At 24.9% G+C, this 20,325-nt stretch overlaps 1 non-coding gene across 1 annotated transcript; it reads left to right on the top strand.

Moving 5' to 3' along the window:
• Positions 1-11,125: 11,125 nt before the first annotated feature.
• TRNAW-CCA (transfer RNA tryptophan (anticodon CCA)) lies at positions 11,126-11,197 on the top strand. Its single transcript has one exon. It is a non-coding gene; the product is annotated as a tRNA-Trp (tRNA).
• The last annotated feature ends 9,128 nt before the right edge of the window (positions 11,198-20,325 follow it).

The raw sequence follows: 20,325 nt of genomic DNA, 5'->3' as shown, positions 1-20,325 counted from the left end.
AAAAATCTCTACTTAAGATTATAAATAAAAATACCAAAGCATTATATTACAAAATAAAAAATAAAGAACATGAATGAAACTAGTCAAAACAAAAAAGCATATTAAATAATTTCAATACAAAAAACCAAAAAAAAAAATGCTTAAAAACTCATCTAATCATTTATTTATTTAACATTTAACAACAAAAAAAAAACTGGAAAATTTATTATATATTTAATAAAAACAACAACATATTTATGTAAAACTTAGCATGAATGTAAGAGTAAAAAAAAACAAGATAAAAAAACCCCGTCCTGCGTAAAACAAAAAATAAATAAAATAAAATTTAATAACAAAAAAAATAATATAAACAAAGAAAAACTTTACACAAAATATAAAAAAATTATATTAATAACAAAACAAAAAAAAAACAAGTCTTATCATTTCAATTAATTTCGATTACTTTACATAATAAGTCAAAAATATATAATTAAAAACCAGAATCTTTAATATATAAATGTACTCAAGACAATTGTAATTGCAACAATAATTGTACGCTAAATATAAATAAAAATACAAAAACAAAAATTATATTTAATAAAAATACAAACAAGAAAAAACTCAAAAAATTTAAAAAAATGTAAAATGTTTCAAAATACCAAAAAATTAACATCAACCAACCAACCAACAAAACAAACACATGTAAAACAAATGTACACTTGATTTTCCACAAACAGACAAAATTTAGTTTAAATAAAAATGATAAAACAATTTCTTACAACTCCCCCCCCCCTCCACTAAAACTCTAAATTAAACTTCTAAGAAAACAAAAAAAAATAAAACCCTTAAAGTATTTGTGTTAAAATTCTTTTGAAATATTTTGCATAAATATAAAATAACATACAAAAAAAAAACCAACAAAAAAAAAACTTATTGAAAATTGTGTTTTTATTTCGTTTCTGTTCGAATTGGTTTGTACAATATTTAAAAAAAAAACAAAAAACAACAAAAGAAAATTGGATATAAAAATTACAGCACAACACAGCATTAAGATTTAAAATTTCATTGCAATAGGAACCTCCTTACTATTTATTTACTTTTGCTACATTTAAGTACAGCATACCTTAGGGGATTGTTCATAAAAAAACAACTAAAACAGACATGTTATTTTGTTTAGTAAAAAATTTTGAAAATTTGATATAAAATGTTTAAAATCATCTTCATTTTGAATCTAAATTAACTATTTAACGAAATTCAATCTTAAAAAGCTAAATTACAGGCAAAAAAAGACAAATATTTAGTTTTCTTACAAAGAAACTAGCTTAACAAAATGTATTGCCTATATTAAGGCGTTAATTATATTTAAAACAGAGTTGGATTTGCTCTAAAAGCTTCTTCTTAGACAAAGATCCTTATTTCATAGAACGAAGCATTCAGAAACGTAAAAAATTTGTATGAAGAGTACTGGGAAAAAGGTTTTAAGCTTGATTAACATTTTCCATTGCCTTTTATAAAATTAGGCCTAAAATTTAACATCAACTTCAGCTTGTTTCTAAAATCTTAACATCAAAATTGGATTCAGCATGCTCCAAAACAATCTAATAGGGGCTTCGAGCTAAATCACAGCACTATTTAAGGAATTAAAAGCGAAAAAGAGGGATAAAATATGTTTTTTTTTAGCAAAAACTTTTCTTAACAAAATGTATTAGCTCTTTTAAGGTGTTAATTATATTAAAAACAAAGTTAGCTTGGCTCTAAAATCTTGATCTTACACAAAATTTAACAGCAAATTCAGCTTGAGTCTAAAATATTGATAGAAGACAAAATTTAAAATCAAAAAAAATATTCAGTTGCGCCGAAATGATCTAATTTAGGTTTCTGGCTAAATCGCTTCACTATTTAAGGAGCTAAATGCGACAAAGGTTTATTAAATTGTTCTTTTCTTAACAAAATGTAAAGCCTACTTTCAGGAGTTAAAAAAACCACAAAAACAGATGTTATTTAATTTAAAACTAATTTTGCGGCATTGATATAAAATCATTAAAATTATTATCAAAATAGGTTCAGCTTGAAGCAAAATAAACTATTTAAGGAGAAAAATCCAAAAAAAAAGTAAAAATGTGAGACAAATATTTAGTTTTTGTTTACAAAGAAACTTGCTTAACACAATGTATTGCCTATTTTAAGGCGTTAATTATATTAAAAACAGAGTTGACTTTACATAGATAAAATTTAAAAGCAAATTCAGCTTGGTTCTAAAATCTTCAACGTAAACAAAATTTAAAATAAAAAAAATAAAATTCAGTTGCGCCAAAACGATCTAACAGGGGTTTCTGACTAAATCAGTGCACTATTTAAAGAGTTAAATGCAAAACAATTAAATTCTAGGACAGAAAAAAACAGTTTTTTACCAAGAAGCTTTCTTATCTAAATATAGTGCCTACTTTTAGGAGTTAATTATATTAAAATGTGAGTATCTCTCATGGGATACAACAGGTGCCTAAAAGAACTAAAGGATCAGCCAATATTGACTTCCGAACTTTGACAGTTGATAGCGTCCTTATTGTTGAACCAAATCTATCGAATTTTTGCTGTCAGTTATTCAGTTTGTTTTGCCAAATTGTTTTATAAAAATGGCTTCTCTGTTCGGGTAACGTTTCGCGAGATTCGAGCATTTTACGGCAATCATAATTGATCTATCGAAAGGACTATTCGCAGTGTGGTATATAAATGTGAGACCATCCCCATGAATGATGACGAAAAGCAAGATTTGCCAAAAACATCGCCGCCAAAGCAAGATCTGCCAAAAACATCGCCGCTGTTCGTCAGAATCTGCTGTAGAATCCAAGGCAGACAATATGGCGTAGTTCAAGAGAACTTGCCTTTTTCCAAACCACAACTTGGTGAATTTTTGCGTCGTGACTTGGGCCTGCATCCGTACAAAGTTTAATTTATCCAGGAGCTGAAGATAAACGACCATAGATAAGGACGCTAAATGTATCCTAGAGCAGTTGGAAACTGACCCTAATTTTCATCTTCAGCGATTAGCCGCATTTATGGATGAGTGGGTACGTCAGGAAACAAATTTGGGACGATACCAATCCACATGAGCTCCAAGAGCATCTAATGCATCCCGAACAAGTTGCTGTTTGGTGTGGATTTTGGGCTGGCGGCGTCATAGGTCCTTATTTGAGAAAGAAGCTGACCAGACCATCAACCGTCAACTTCGAGCTTTATAGGTCGATGATTACCAACTAATTTGGCCGAATTGGTTGATAAATCGAATATAAATCGGAAAACAGAATGATTAAATCTTCGGGGAATTAAGAAAATCAAATGAAATCTGAAGAAGGAAATACAAAATCAAACGAAATGTATGACAGGTTAAATTTACGGTCATAGAGAATTATACATAGAGACGAGACACTCCGAGTTGTCAAACAAAAATTCATATAACTGATACAACAACAAACTAACATGTATTTTGTTGTTGCAAGAGTTAGGTTTTTGACAACTACGCCTAGTCTCTATGTTAACCTATGTTTATGGTCATAGAGAATTATACATAGAGACGAGACACTCCGATTTGTCAAACAAAAATACAATGATACAACAACAAAATACATTGACTAGCATGTATTTTGTTGTAGCAAGAGTTAGGTTTTTAACAACTACGCCTCGTCTCTATGTTACCCTATGTTTATGGTCTTAACCCTTTGAAGATCATACATTTTCGTCTGAAATTATCTAAATTTTTCCTTTATTTTCGTGATCTATGACCTATTAGTAGTTATGAGGAAAATAATTGTCCTACTGGGCGCCTCTTTTGTCCGCCATTTCGTTAGCTGTGGTCGTCAAAGGGTTAAAGCTTTGATTTAGGCATTTGTCACTTGGCTGACTCCAATTTGTATATTTTGGGTCAATTGACACATCTGTGCTCTTTGTAATAAAGATAGAAGTCAATTGGTTACTTTCTATATCCCAGGTAATCTAGCGTGAAGTCATTCGTCACTTAAATGACCCTAAGTAATCAAGAGTGTAGTCACTTTAAAAGTTTATTATTTGTACTGCATTTTTCTTTGGTTTTATACAAATTGTGTTGATATAATTCTCATACAGTTTAGTCATTAGCCTAGCTTGAAGCAAATTGTCACTTTAGAAAGTAGTTATTTTACCCACCGCTAGTAATCTATTGGAGAGATCTATGAGAGATATTTAGATTCACTTTGTCACGTCTCAGGTCTAATTTAAACGAACTCTTTAAGTGTTAATGATTATAAACCACATTCCCCAAATATTTTTCCAGAAAAACCTTTAAAAAATTCATGAATTCTTTAATAAATTAACTATTTTTAATAGATTTTAAACGTAAACATGATGTTTTCTCTTTTCATAAGACAAGACATTAAAATGTTTTAAGCAATTATCTGCTCCAGGCATTTGATAAGGAAAAGTTATCAGAAATTTTTACTAATCTAAAATTCATATTTTTAAAGGATCAGTCTGATCAGTTTAAGCTGCCTACCTTCAGTCTTCGGTTATATGTTTCTTCAGTTTTATTACTTTAAATAATAGTTAGATTTGATCTCTAAATCCGAGATCATGGAATATTGAATTTAATATCAAGTTATGTACTATCTGTCCTGTTGTAATATGATCAGCTATTGATCACTTGTTTTTGATTGATCACTTGCTCTAGTTGAAATCCAATTTCCGTGGCCCACAAATAACTGTTATACATGATTCATACAAAAATATATCCGCTATATTTCTTCGGTTTTTATTTAAAATCGAGAAACTCCACCCACAAATGGCTGAGATATAAGGAAAAAACCAGGACAACCTCGATTTTTGATCTATGTATATCTGGATTACTAAGTCATTAATATATATAGATAATATGGATATAGAATGATAGATATTTCAAAGAACTTTTTCACCAAAAAAAATTTTACTAAAACATTTTAAAAAATTGTGCCATAACATTTTTTCACTAAAAATTAAAAAAAAAATTTTAAAATTTTTTTTTCAAAATTTTGAAAATAAAAAAAATTTAAATGTTTTTAGGTAAACAAAATTTAAAAAAGTATGGCCTGTTTTTAGCGAGTTTCATGTATTTTCATATTATAGATAATAGGGATATAGAATGATAGATATTTCAAAGAACTTTTTCACCAAAAAAGAAATTGAAAAAAAATTTTAAAAAATTGTGCCATAACATTTTTTCACTAAAAATTTAAAAAAAAAATTTGTTAAAAAATTTTTTCAAAATAAATTTTTTTAAAAATTTTGAAAATAAAAAAAATTTAAATATTTTTAGGTAAATAAAATTAACATTTATAACATTTTTTTTCACTAAAAATTTAAATAAAAAAAAAAATTTTTTGAAAATAAATTTTTTTAAAAATTTTGAAAATAAAAATTTTTTTTTTAAAAAAATTTTGAAAATAAAAAAATTTTAAATATTTTTAGGTAAACAAAATTTAAAAAAGTATGGCCTGTTCTTAACGTGTTTCATGTATTTTCATAATATGGATATAGAATGATAGATAGATATTTCAAAGAACTTTTTCACCAAAAAAAATTTGAAAAAAAAAATTTTCACTAAAAAATTGTGCCATAACATTTTTTTTACTAAAAATTTAAATAAAAAATTAAAAAAAAAAAAATTTTTAAAATTTTGAAAATAAAAATATTTTAAATATTTTTAGTTAAACAAAATTTAAAAAATTATGGCCTGTTTTTATGAATTTCATGTATTTTCATAATATGGATATAGAATGATAGATATTTTAAAGAATTTTTTCAACCAAAAAAATTTTGAAAAAATATTTTTCCCTAAAAAATTTCCAAAAAAATTGTGCCATAAAATTTTTTTCACAAAAAATTTAAATAAAAAATTTAAAAAAAAAAAAATTTTGAAATTTTTTTTTTTTAAAAATTTTGAAAATAAAAAAATTTTAAATATTTTTAGGTAAACAAAATTAACATTTATAACATTTTTTTTCACTAAAAATTTAAATAAAAAATTTTTGAAAATAAATTTTTTTAAAAATTTTGAAAATAAAATTTTTTTTTAAAAAATTTTGAAAATAAAAATTTTTTTTTGAAAAATTTTTAAAATAAAAAAATTTTGAATATTTTTAGGTAAACAAAATTTTATAAAGTATGGCCTGCTTTTAACGAGTTTCATGTATTTTCATAATATGGATATAGAATGATAGATATTTCAAAGAACTTTTTCACCAAAAAAAATTTAAAAAAAAAATCTTCACTAAAAAATTTAAAAAAATTGTGCCATTTAACATTTTTTTCACTAAAAATTTAAATAAAAAATTAAAAAAAATTTTTTTTTTTTAAATTTTGAAAATAAAGTAAATTTAAATATTTTTAGGCAAACAAAATTAAAAAAAGTATGGCCTGTTTTTAACGAGTTTCATAATATAGATAATATGGATATAGAATGATAGATATTTCAAAGAACTTTTTCAACAAAAAAAATTTTGAAAAAATATTTTTCCCTAAAAAATTTCAAAAAAATGTTTAAAAAATTGTGCCATAAAATTTTTTTTCACTAAAAATTTTAAATATTTTTAGGTAAACAAAATTTAAAAAAGTATGGCCTATTTTTAACGAGTTTCATAATATAGATAATATGGATATAGAATGATAGATATTTCAAAGAACTTTTTAAACAAAAAAAATTTAGAAAAAATATTTTTCCCTAAAAAATTTCAAAAAAAAATTTTAAAAAATTGTACCATAACATTTTTTTCACTAAAAATTTAAATAAAAAATTTTATTTTAAAAATTTTGAAAATTTTATTTTAAAAATTTTGAAAATTTTTTTTTAAAAATTTTGAAAATAATTTTTTTTAAAAATTTTGAAAATAAAATTTTTTTTAAAAAATTTTGAAAATAAAAAAAATTAAAATATTTTTAGGTAAACAAAATTTAATAAAGTATGGCCTTTTTTATAACTTTAGGATTTTGAATTTTGAAATATTTGACTGAATTCAATTTTGTTTTTAAAATCGTTGTGTTGTTGCTGCCAACATAAAACTAAACCTGGACTCCTTAAAAATACAAGGTAATTATTTATTTATTTCATAATATTTTTGGTATTTACACAGACAACTTTTTAATAATTAAAACAAAAAACCTAAAAACCAAAATGATAAAACAAAAAAATATATAAAAACCAAAGCCACCGCACCTGCTTCATATTTACTCTTTACAAATAAATAAAAAAAAATATTAACAAAAAAATGCTCTATATACACTTGTTCTCCCTATAAACACTTTTTTAGCTTTAAGCTGTCTTTAAAACCATTTAAAAACCTAAACAAAAAAATAAAGCTTATTAGTAACTAAACAAAAAAAAAAAAAGAAAAAAATATTTAAATATTAAATAAATGTTTCAGGGTGTTTTCTTTTTTAAAATATTACGCCTATTTTCTACAAATAAAACAAAACACATTTCAAAACAAAATTTTAAAACCCTCATTTATCTAACTAACACCTTTACACAGTAGTTGTTTGTATTGAAAATCTCAAATTAAAAAAAAATAAATTTTGAAATAAAATAATTATTAATGATAAGTATTTGAATAAAAGAAATAACATCTATAATTGTATATAAAATTTTACACTGTAAAAAATAAATTCCATAACTAACACCTTTTCACATTTCTTTATATAAAACTTTAAAACACAATAATAATATTTAATACAGAATTTTCTTTATTTTTAGCTTTTTTTGGATTCAAAATAAATTTTCTTTCTTTTTTTCAAATTATTTATTTCAATATTTCCTTAGTTTTCTATACGTGCGCACAATAATTAATTTCATAAAAACCAAAAAAAAAAAAACAACAATATATAATTATCTAATTATATACATATAAATATTAAAAAAACAAACAAAAATTATTAAGAATTCATTTAATCGTCATATACTTTTATATTAAAAAAATAAGAATAAAATAAAAATAAATGAAAAAAAAACCAACTTAAATGTAACAGCTTGCATTAAAAACTCAATAAAAAGAACAAAAAAATCTGCTATAATTATTGTTATTTAAGTGTTTTATTAACAAAATAGGAATTTAACAAATTAAGGGTTAAAAACGAAAGGTAAAGGTAAGTAACTCTCTTTAAAGAGCGATCATAATAACAGTTGCGATCGGCTCTCCAATGAATTATTACGCTCTCATATCCAAGTTAACCAAATTTATTTGCTTTTCCCAAGTTTCTTGAATTTTTAAAAATATTGAGGCTCTTCATACCCAATAATTCTCGATGATTTTATGACTAGTAAACTCCAGAATTTGCTAAGAATTTTTAAAAATAATGAATCTTTGTAATAGGAAAAAAATATCTCTAATACTATTTTATATCCCAGCCCACCAAATTTTTTTTTGCTTTTCCCAAGTTTCTTGAATTTTTAAAAATATGTAGGCTCTTCATACCCAATAATTCTCGATAATTTTATGACTAGTAAACTCCCGAAATTGCCAAGAATTTTTAAAAATAATGAATCTTTATAACAGTAAAAAAATATCGATCGTTATCGAACATTCATTATTGATATCCTGCTCAAATCCTCCAGAAGTTTCGAGAATTTTTAAAATTAAGTATTAATGTTCACACTAACGAATAATTCTTGAAATTCAACGAAAGCTAATCTATTTCTGATGTAATATTATTGTAACAAAAACAAAACACATGTAAAATGTACACTCAAAGTACATGCTAGTAAGCACATAACATTTTGTGAGCGAATTCGCTTAATTGTGAATAAATTCGAAAGGAATCCATCAATATTTATGATCAATATCTCATTTTATTGCTATTACATGTGGCTTTACGATAAAGCAATAAATCTGCAATATTTCTGACGTTTTCGATTTTTCCTGATTTTTTTAAAACAAAAAAATAAATATTTTTACATAAAAAAAATATTTTTTTGCTTCGAAGCGAATTCACTTAATTGTGAATAAATTCGAAAAGAATCCATCGATAATTACGATCAATATCTCATTTTGTTGCTATTACGTGTGGCTTTGCGATAAAGCTATAAATCTGCTTCGAAGCGAATTCATTTGATTTGGAATAAATTCGAAAAGAATCAATCGATTTTTATATGCGATATCTCATTTTGTTGCTATTAGATGTGGCTTTGCGATAAAGCAATAAATCATTCAAAAGAAGAACCTAAACTACTCAATTTTATGTATATCAAACAAAAATTTTAAATTTTGTGAAAATGAGCGAATTCACTTAATTGTGAATAAATTCGAAAATAGTCCATCGATAATTACGATCAAAATCTCATTTTGTTGCTATTAGATGTGGCTTTACGATAAAGCAAAAAATCTGAACCATTTCTGACGTTTTCAATTTTTTATGATTTTTTTAAAACAAAAAAATAAATATTTTTACATAAAAAAAATATTTTTTTGCTTCGAAGCGAATTCACTTAATTGTGAATAAATTCGCAAAGAATGAATCGATTTTTATATGCGATATCTCATTTTGTTCCTATTACATGTGGCTTTGCGATAAAGCAATAAATCTGCACCATTTCTTACGTTTTCGATTTTTCATGATTTTTTGAAAACAAAAAAATAAATATTTTTGCATAAAAAAAATATTTGAAACGCAATATATATGTGGAAATTTGTACACAGCATGAGGAAAATGTTTTTAATATTCAATCAATCGAAAGAAGAACCTAAACTACTCAATTTAATGTATATCAAATAAAAAAGTAAAATTTTGTGAAAATGAGCGAATTCACTTAATTGTGAATAACTACGAAAAAAAATCCATCGATATTTATAATCAATATCTCATTTTATTCCTATTACATGTGGCTTTGAAATAAAGCAATAAATCTGCATCATTTCTGACGTTTTCGATTTTTCCTGATTTTTTTAAAACAAAAAAAAATTTATTTTCACGTAAAAAATATATTTTTTTCTTCACTTTGTCATTATAACTCTGAAATTACTGAGCGTAGTAAAACGCAATATATAAACAGATTAAAGGCTATGTGAATTGAAACTATTTTTAGTTTACTTCAATAATATCGGACTAACCCTTTTTGAGTTCTCATAAATTATTTGGAAAAACATCTAAAATTTTCGAAAAAAAAAATTTTAAAAAAAATCTTTCTATAGAATTCAAAAATTTTACCATTTTTGTACATCCAACACCAATCACATTTAGCAATATTCTCCGGGTTCCTATCAAAAATTGCCTACAAAAACTGGTCTCAAATCGATCGCAGACATACTGAGTTCATCGTCAAATTCAGTTGAGATCTTATTTTCTCGCTATGAAATTAACTTGTCAACTCTTTCATTATGAAAAGTGTCATGAAAAGAGGTGGCCATTGGAGAATAATCTATCATAAAAATGTAAGTATGCCTGTCTGTAGTCTCAACTCAACCAAGGGCATCCAGCGTTTTGACTCACGGTCGAGTTGAGAGTCAATTTTTTTAGTCAGTTCATCTGCATAAAAATTTTATTAAAAGGCGGTGAATAGAGCGAGCCTGAATAAATTCATTCATCACTTTCCTTCATCCTTTAACAGAACAGTATGAGATTAATTACCACTTAAAAGATTCAATAGATTCAGCAGACCTTACCTGAATAAAGAGACTTACTCGACCTAAGTATTAAGCCAACAGTTTTATATTAAGATTTTTTAAGGATAAGGACAGATAAAACAGATTCGTAACTGCAACCGAATTTGTTGTCAATCGAATTATTCGGTTGCAAACATAGATTTTTTCTATAAAATTCTTACTAAAATCTAATGAAATAACAAATAATAAGATTTTTTCAAGGAATCCTTAAAATTCTTAAAATTCCTACATTTTCTTATTCTACACAAAATTGTTAATTGGGATAAAGAACCTAATAACAACAGCGCCCTCTACAGTCAATTACGAGAACTAAAGCCAACAGAATTCAAGCAACAACAACTACTGCTTGTGTGGAAGTTATTTATAGAATCCACTCAGCAAGAACAAAACCCATCAACCCAACAACAACACAACAAAGGGAGTGTGAGTAAATGAAATTAAAACAACAACTAACTGAGAGAAAACAGAAATTTGCCATGCAGTTGTTATATGACTCCGTGGCGCAACGGTAGCGCGTCTGACTCCAGATCAGAAGGTTGCGTGTTCAAATCACGTCGGGGTCAATGAGTGTTTTTTTTTATTTTTTTTTTTTAAATTTAAAAAAGATTTTCATTGAAATTTTATTTAGAAAATTTTAATAAATTTAATTTTTTACATAAAATTATCAAAATTTTAATAGATTTTTATATTTTTTGTTTAATTTTTTACATAAATTTTGAAGAAAATTTTGATCTTATTTAAAAATATCAAACTTTTATTAGATTTTTTTTATTAATTAAAAGTTTATCTTCCCCACTAAATGCAAGTCATTAAAAACAGCTTATTATTTATTTTATAATTCAAAATTTATATAAAATTATCTCAAATTTATTTAATATTTATTAACTAACTTTATCTTTAATTTTTGCTCAAGTATATTCATTCGCCAATTTACTAAATTATCTATCTATTTTCTTGATTGCAATTAATTTTCTTACGTTTCATTTCTATTTAATTTTTATTTTTTTGTATTTCTTTAAATAATAAAAACTTTTAAAGTGTTTTTTAAACAATAAATCACTTGAAATGTTACAAAATAACGACAAATAATCGAAAAAATCTGTGTAAAGCACTTGTATCAAAATAAAAATAATTTATAGAAAAACAACAAGTGCTTTTTCAATAAATAATATATAAAAAAAATTAAAAAAAATCTATAACAAAAAAATAAAAATATTGACGTACAATTTTGATATACGAGAAATTATCTGGACGACTGACTGACTGACCGTTTATTGTAAAATAATAACTTAAATATTATTAACAATTTAAAACAAACAAAACCCAATTCATAATAAAAACTAAGAAATAGATATTTGATAAAAACAAAAACTACCTCAATGATGGATGACATGTCTTTCAAAGCCACCATTAAATAGATATACATAGATTGATAATAGTTGACCATAAATAAAGAATGGGGGGAAATTGGAAATAAATATATAATTTATTACACAGACAGAACTAGAACAGACCGAGAACAGAACTAGAACAGAACTAGAACAGAACTAGAACAGAGCTAGAACAGAACTAGAACAGAACAGAACTAGAACAGAACTAGAACAGAACTAGAACAGAACTAGAACAGAACTAGAACAGAACTAGAACAGAACTAGAACAGAACTAGAACAGAACTAGAACAGAACTAGAACAGAACTAGAACAGAACTAGAACAGAACTAGAACAGAACTAGAACAGAACTAGAACAGAACTAGAACAGAACTAGAACAGAACTAGAACAGAACTAGAACAGAACTAGAACAGAACTAGAACAGAACTAGAACAGAACTAGAACAGAACTAGAACAGAACTAGAACAGAACTAGAACAGAACTAGAACAGAACTAGAACAGAACTAGAACAGAACTAGAACAGAACTAGAACAGAACTAGAACAGAACTAGAACAGAACTAGAACAGAACTAGAACAGAACTAGAACAGAACTAGAACAGAACTAGAACAGAACTAGAACAGAACTAGAACAGAACTAGAACAGAACTAGAACAGAACTAGAACAGAACTAGAACAGAACTAGAACAGAACTAGAACAGAACTAGAACAGAACTAGAACAGAACTAGAACAGAACTAGAACAGAACTAGAACAGAACTAGAACAGAACTAGAACAGAACTAGAACAGAACTAGAACAGAACTAGAACAGAACTAGAACAGAACTAGAACAGAACTAGAACAGAACTAGAACAGAACTAGAACAGAACTAGAACAGAACTAGAACAGAACTAGAACAGAACTAGAACAGAACTAGAACAGAACTAGAACAGAACTAGAACAGAACTAGAACAGAACTAGAACAGAACTAGAACAGAACTAGAACAGAACTAGAACAGAACTAGAACAGAACTAGAACAGAACTAGAACAGAACTAGAACAGAACTAGAACAGAACTAGAACAGAACTAGAACAGAACTAGAACAGAACTAGAACAGAACTAGAACAGAACTAGAACAGAACTAGAACAGAACTAGAACAGAACTAGAACAGAACTAGAACAGAACTAGAACAGAACTAGAACAGAACTAGAACAGAACTAGAACAGAACTAGAACAGAACTAGAACAGAACTAGAACAGAACTAGAACAGAACTAGAACAGAACTAGAACAGAACTAGAACAGAACTAGAACAGAACTAGAACAGAACTAGAACAGAACTAGAACAGAACTAGAACAGAACTAGAACAGAACTAGAACAGAACTAGAACAGAACTAGAACAGAACTAGAACAGAACTAGAACAGAACTAGAACAGAACTAGAACAGAACTAGAACAGAACTAGAACAGAACTAGAACAGAACTAGAACAGAACTAGAACAGAACTAGAACAGAACTAGAACAGAACTAGAACAGAACTAGAACAGAACTAGAACAGAACTAGAACAGAACTAGAACAGAACTAGAACAGAACTAGAACAGAACTAGAACAGAACTAGAACAGAACTAGAACAGAACTAGAACAGAACTAGAACAGAACTAGAACAGAACTAGAACAGAACTAGAACAGAACTAGAACAGAACTAGAACAGAACTAGAACAGAACTAGAACAGAACTAGAACAGAACTAGAACAGAACTAGAACAGAACTAGAACAGAACTAGAACAGAACTAGAACAGAACTAGAACAGAACTAGAACAGAACTAGAACAGAACTAGAACAGAACTAGAACAGAACTAGAACAGAACTAGAACAGAACTAGAACAGAACTAGAACAGAACTAGAACAGAACTAGAACAGAACTAGAACAGAACTAGAACAGAACTAGAACAGAACTAGAACAGAACTAGAACAGAACTAGAACAGAACTAGAACAGAACTAGAACAGAACTAGAACAGAACTAGAACAGAACTAGAACAGAACTAGAACAGAACTAGAACAGAACTAGAAACAGAACTAGAACAGAACTAGAACAGAACTAGAACAGAACTAGAACAGAACTAGAACAGAACTAGAACAGAACTAGAACAGAACTAGAACAGAACTAGAACAGAACTAGAACAGAACTAGAACAGAACTAGAACAGAACTAGAACAGAACTAGAACAGAACTAGAACAGAACTAGAACAGAACTAGAACAGAACTAGAACAGAACTAGAACAGAACTAGAACAGAACTAGAACAGAACTAGAATAGAACTAGAACAGAACTAGAATAGAACTAGAACAGAACTAGAACAGAACTAGAACCTGAATTAAAACGTGAACAAGAACCTGAACTAGAAACTCAAATAGAACCTGAACTAGAACTTAAACTAGAACCTGAATTAGAACCTGAATTAGAAAACTGAACTAGAACCTCAACTACAACGTCAGCTACAACCTCAACTGGAACCTAAATTAAAACGTAAAAAAAACCTGAATTATAACCTGAACTAGAACTAGAACCTGAACTACAACCGCAACTGGAACCTGAATTAAAACGTGAACTAGAACCTGAATTAGATCCCGAACTAGATCCTGAATTTGAACCTGAACTAGAACCTCAACTACAACCTCAACTAGAAACTCAACTAGAACGTCAACTGGGACCTGAATTAAAACGTGAACTAGAACCAGAATTTGAACCTGAACTGGAACCTCAACTAGAACCTCAACTGGAACCTGAATTAGAACCTAAACTAGAACCTGAACTACAACCTCAACTACAACCTCAACTTCAACCTGAATTAAAAGTGAACTAGAACCTGAATTAGAACTCGAACTAGAACCTGAGTTAGAACCTGAATTAAAACGTGAACTAGAACTGGAACCTAAAATATAACCTCAACTACAACCTCAATTAGAACTCGAATTAGAACCTGAATTTGAACCTGAACTAGAACCTAAACTATAACCTCAACTACAAAACTAACTAGAACCTGAATTAGGTCCTGAATTTGAATCTGAACTAGAACCTCAACTAAAACCTCTACTACAACCTGAACTAAAACCTGAATTAGAACAGAGCAGAACTTCAAAAGAATTGTAATAGAACTGAATTTGGTGGAGGGGAGTTTGAGTAGAGCAACATGTAAAGTTTATTCAATATTAAATTTGACCTACTTACATTTATTCCCCCCCCCCTTCACACAATATCACTCTGTTTACATTCTCAGCTGACCACATTCACTTCAACCGTCCGTCCATCCATCCATCCGCCTATCCACATACATTTTTAATCAGTCATCAAGCAATCATACATGTTTTGTTGCTGCCTCCTTATCTCCTGACAACTTGTACTAAATATACAGGTAACAACATGCTGCACACAACACGATTTTTTTTTAAAAAAATAAATAAAAATCATATTTTATTTATTTTTTAAAATAAAGAAAAAATACCCTTAGCCAGTGACGTATGTAACAAAATTTTACTCGTAATCATTGATGTATGATTACGTTCGATACTAAAATAAAATATCAACAATAGCAACAATAACATGGCATTAAAGTATTAATTTTAAGTAGAAATTTAATGTTAATATGATTTGGTTAATACCAGTATTATAAAAACAGTGATGCAATGTTTTGAAAGGAACTTTATTTAGATAAAAAGAAATTGCTGAAATTGAAATATAGTTGGCAAATTATTAAATGATTAAATAAAAAATCGCCTAATCAAAAATCAAAAAAGCCTTTATTCAAAAAAGCTCTTAAATAAAAAAGTCGCCAAAATAGAAGAAATCACTGACTTATTAAATCGTTGAAATAAAAAGTCAGTTTATTAGAAAATGCTAAATTACAACAAAAAAAAAAAAACGGCGAAATAAAAAATGCTAAATTATGTTTCAAAGCAACATTTGAAATAAATAAAATTAAAAGTCGCTGAAATAAAAAATCGCCAAATTAAAAAAACGCTTAAACAAAATATTGTTAAATTAAACAAATAGTTGAATAAAAAGCGCTATTTAAAACAAATTATAAAAAACAAACTTAAAAAACGCTTAATTAATATTGAAATAAAAAAAACTAAGTTTAAATATTTTTACTAAAAAAACGCCAAAATTAAAAACTGCTTAAGTAAAAACTTAAAATAAAAAATCGCTAAATTAAAAAAAACGCTTATATAGAAAATTTTTCCAATTAAAAACAATTATAATAATTTCGATAAATTTCAATGAAAAAACTGATTAGTTAAAAAATTTAGAAGTCCCCAAATATAAAAATATCCAAGTTAAATAAAAAACGGAAATCATGACTATTTTTAAAAATAAAAAAATCTCTGTAAAGTAAAATAAATTCATTAAATAAGCGCAATTAAAAATTTTTACAAATGATAAAAATCTATTTAATAATAAAATCTACAAATTAAAAAAAAACGCTTAAACAAAATATTGGCAAATTAAACCAATCGATTATATAAAAAGAAAGCTAAATTAAAAATTAACTCTTAAATACCATAAATTCTATAAAATCCCTTAAATAAAAACTTGTTAAGTAAATAAATAAAAAAAGTGCCAAATCAAAAGAAACTCCAAATTAAAAAAACGCTTAAATAAAATATCTATAAAAATCGCAAGCTTTAGAAAAACGCCAAATAAATAAAGTTAAAAAAATTCTATAAAATCGCTTAAATAAAAATTTTGGAAAACTTTCGACTGGTTTAATTTTCCAAAATTTAAAAATTAACTCTTAAATACCAAAAATTCTATAAAATCGCTTAAATAAAAAATCTTTATATTTAAAGATATTTATCACTTTATTTAAAAAAAGCTGAAGTAAAAAATTAATTAAATTAAAAAAACCCTTAAATACAAAAAAAAACTCCAAATTAAAAAAAAAACGCTTAAATAAAAAATCTATAAAAATCGCAAACTTTTAAAAAAACGCCAAATTAATATATCGTTAATAATAAAAATTGGCTAAATAAAAATATTGGAAAATTAAACCAATCGATTGAATAAAAAGAAAGCTAAATTAAAAATTAAACTCTTAAATACCAAAAATTCTATAAAATCGCTTAAATAAAAAAATTGTATATTAAATTCACTACATTTAAAAAAAGATGAGGTAAAAAATTAATTAAATAAAAAAAAATTGATAAATTAAAAAACGCTTAAATACAAAAAAGCTCCAAATTAAAAAAAACGCTTAAACAAAAAATAAAAATCGCCTAAATAAAAAAATTCTATAAAATCGCTTAATAAAAATATTGGAAAATTAAACCAATCGATTGAATAAAAAAAGCTAAATTAAAAATTAACTCTTAAATACCAAAAATTCTATAAAATCGCTTAAATAAAAAATTGTTAAGTCAATAAATAAAAAAAAGCGCCAAATCAAAAAAAAAGCTTGAATAAAAAATCTATAAAAATCGCAAACTTAAAAAAAGCGCCAAATTAATATATCGTTAAAATAAAAATCGCCTAAATAAAAAAAATCTATAAAATCGCTTAATAAAAATATTGGAAAATTAAAAAAAAGATTGAATAAAAAGAAAGCTAAATTAAAAACTAACTCTTAATTAACAAAAATTCTATAAAATCGCTTAAATAAAAAAAAATATATTTAAATATCACTTCATTTAAAAAAAGCTGAAGTAAAAAATTAATTAAATAAAAAAAGTTTATAAATTAAAAAAAAGCTTAAATACAAAACAAAAGCTCCAAATTAAAAAAAACGCTTAAACAAAAAATAAAAATCGCCTAAATAAAAAAATTCTATAAAATCGCTTAATAAAAATATTGGAAAATTAAACCAATCGATTGAATAAAAAAAGCTAAATTAAAAATTAACTCTTAAATACCAAAAATTATTTTATAGAATTTTTATATTTAAGATTTTAAATAAAAAATTTTTTAAATAAAAAAAGAGCTTAAATAAAAAATTGTTAAGTCAATAAATAAAAAAAATGCGACAAATCAAAAAAAAAGCTTTAATAAAAAATCCATAAAAATCGCAAACTTAAAAAAAAAACGCCAAATTTATATATCGTTAAAAATAAAAATCGTCTAAATAAAAAAATTCCATAAAATCGCTTAAATAAAAATATTGGAAAATTAAACCAATGACTGAATAAAAAGAAAGCTAAATTAAAAATTAACACTTAAATACAAAAAATTCTATAAAATCCCTTAAATAAAACTATTTTATATTTAAATATCACTACATTTAAAAAAAGCTGAAGTAAAAAATTAAATAAATAAAAAAAAAATTGATAAATTAAAAAAACGCTTAAATAAAAAATCTATGAAAACCCAAATTAATATATCGCTAAAAATAAAAATCGCCTAAATAAAAAATTTTAAAAATATCCAAGTTAGAAAAAATCGTTTAATTAAAAATCTTAATTAAATAACTGTCATGTAAAAAATGTGTTTAAGCGATTTTTTAATTGAGTAACTTAAAATTTCTTATTAAACCTTTTTTCAAATCCTTTTTTTATCGCGTAACTAAAAAATCTACTAAATAAAAAAATCGCTTAATTAAAAAATCACCTAAATAAAAAAAAGAAATTAAACAAAATTAAAAAGTTTTGATGTCGTTTTTTAGAACTTTGAAATTTTAACTAATGGTCAAGCTTTTTTTTATTTTTTTTATGTTTAAGTAATTTTTAACAAAATTGTTAAATTTTAAAATTGTATAATGTATATAAAAAAATATACCATAATTAAAAAATTCGCCTAAATAAAAAAATCACCTAACTAAAAAATCGCTAAATTCAAAATTGGAAAATTTTGCAGTCGTTTATAAATTTCAAACTTTAACATAATATGAAAATTGTTTTTCAATATTGATTGATATTTTTTAATTGAGAGAATAATTTATAAATTTTATTGTTTAAGCGTTTTATTATTTTAGCAATTTTTTTTTTTGTTTAAGCAATTTTTTACAAAAATTCTTTACTTTTAAAATAAGTATATAAAAAAAAATCGCCTAACTAAAAAAACGCTAAAATCAAAATTAGAAAATTTTACTGTCGTTTATAAATTTCAAACATAAACTTAAATGAACTTAAAAATCGTTTTTCAATATTAATATTTTTTAATTGAGCATAATTTACCAATTTTAACGTTGTTTTATTTTAGCGATTTTTTTTGTTTAAGCGAATTTTTACAACATGTTTTAAATTTTAAAATTAAATTACAAAAAATCGCTTCAATAAAAAAAATCACCTAAATAAAAAATCGCTAAAATCAAAATTAAAAAATTTTGTTTCGTTTATAAATTTCAAACTTTAACATAATATGAATTTAAAAATCGTTTTTCAATATAGATATTTTTCAATTGAGCTAATTAACCAATTTTTTTTGTTTAAGCGATTTTTACAAAAATTTTTTACTATTAAAATTAGTATATATAAAAAAAAATAAGGCGTAACTAAAAAAATCGCCTAAATAAAAAATCACCTAACTAAAAAAACGCTAAAATCAAAATTTTGCTGTCGTTTATAAATTTGAAACTTTAACATAATATGAACTTAAAAATCGTTTTTCAATATTTATATTTTTTAATTAAAAAATCGCTAAATTAAAAAATCACCTAAATAAAAAAAATCGCTAAAATTAGAATTTGAAAATTTTGCTGTTGTTTATAAATTTTAAAAGTTTAACATAATATGAATTTAAAAATCGTTTTTCAATATTGGTATTTTTTAATTGAGCAAAATTTACCAATTTTTTTTGTGTTAAGCGTTATTTTATTTTAGCCTAATTAAAAAAATCGCTAATTAAAAAATCAATCAAAAAATCAAAATTAGAAAATTTTTCTGCTGTTTATAAATTTAATAACATAATTGAGAATAATTAAATTTTGTTTTTTTTATTTTTTATTGAACCGTTTTACAAAAATTTTTAAATTTTATAATTAGTAAACAGAAAAACTAAAAAATCGCCTAAATAAAAAAATCACCTAAATAAAAAATAGCTAAATCAACATACGAAAATAGGTTTTTCACAAAAATCGCTAAAATTGAAATTATAAAATTTTTTTATTTAATTATAAATTTGAAACTAAAGTTAATTTGAAAATCGTTAAATTAAAAAATCACCTAAATAAAAAAATCGCTAAAATCAAAATTTGAAAATTTTGTTGTTGTTTATAAATTTCAAACTTTAACATAATATGAATTTAAAAATCGTTTTTCCTTATTGATATTTTTTAATTGAGCAAAATTTACCAATTTTATTTTTGTTTAAGCGTTGTTTTATTTTAGCGATTTT

Source organism: Calliphora vicina, chromosome 4, assembly GCF_958450345.1.
Source record: "Calliphora vicina chromosome 4, idCalVici1.1, whole genome shotgun sequence".
NCBI lineage: Eukaryota > Metazoa > Arthropoda > Insecta > Diptera > Calliphoridae > Calliphora > Calliphora vicina.
This window is presented reverse-complemented; position numbering and strand designations above follow the sequence as displayed.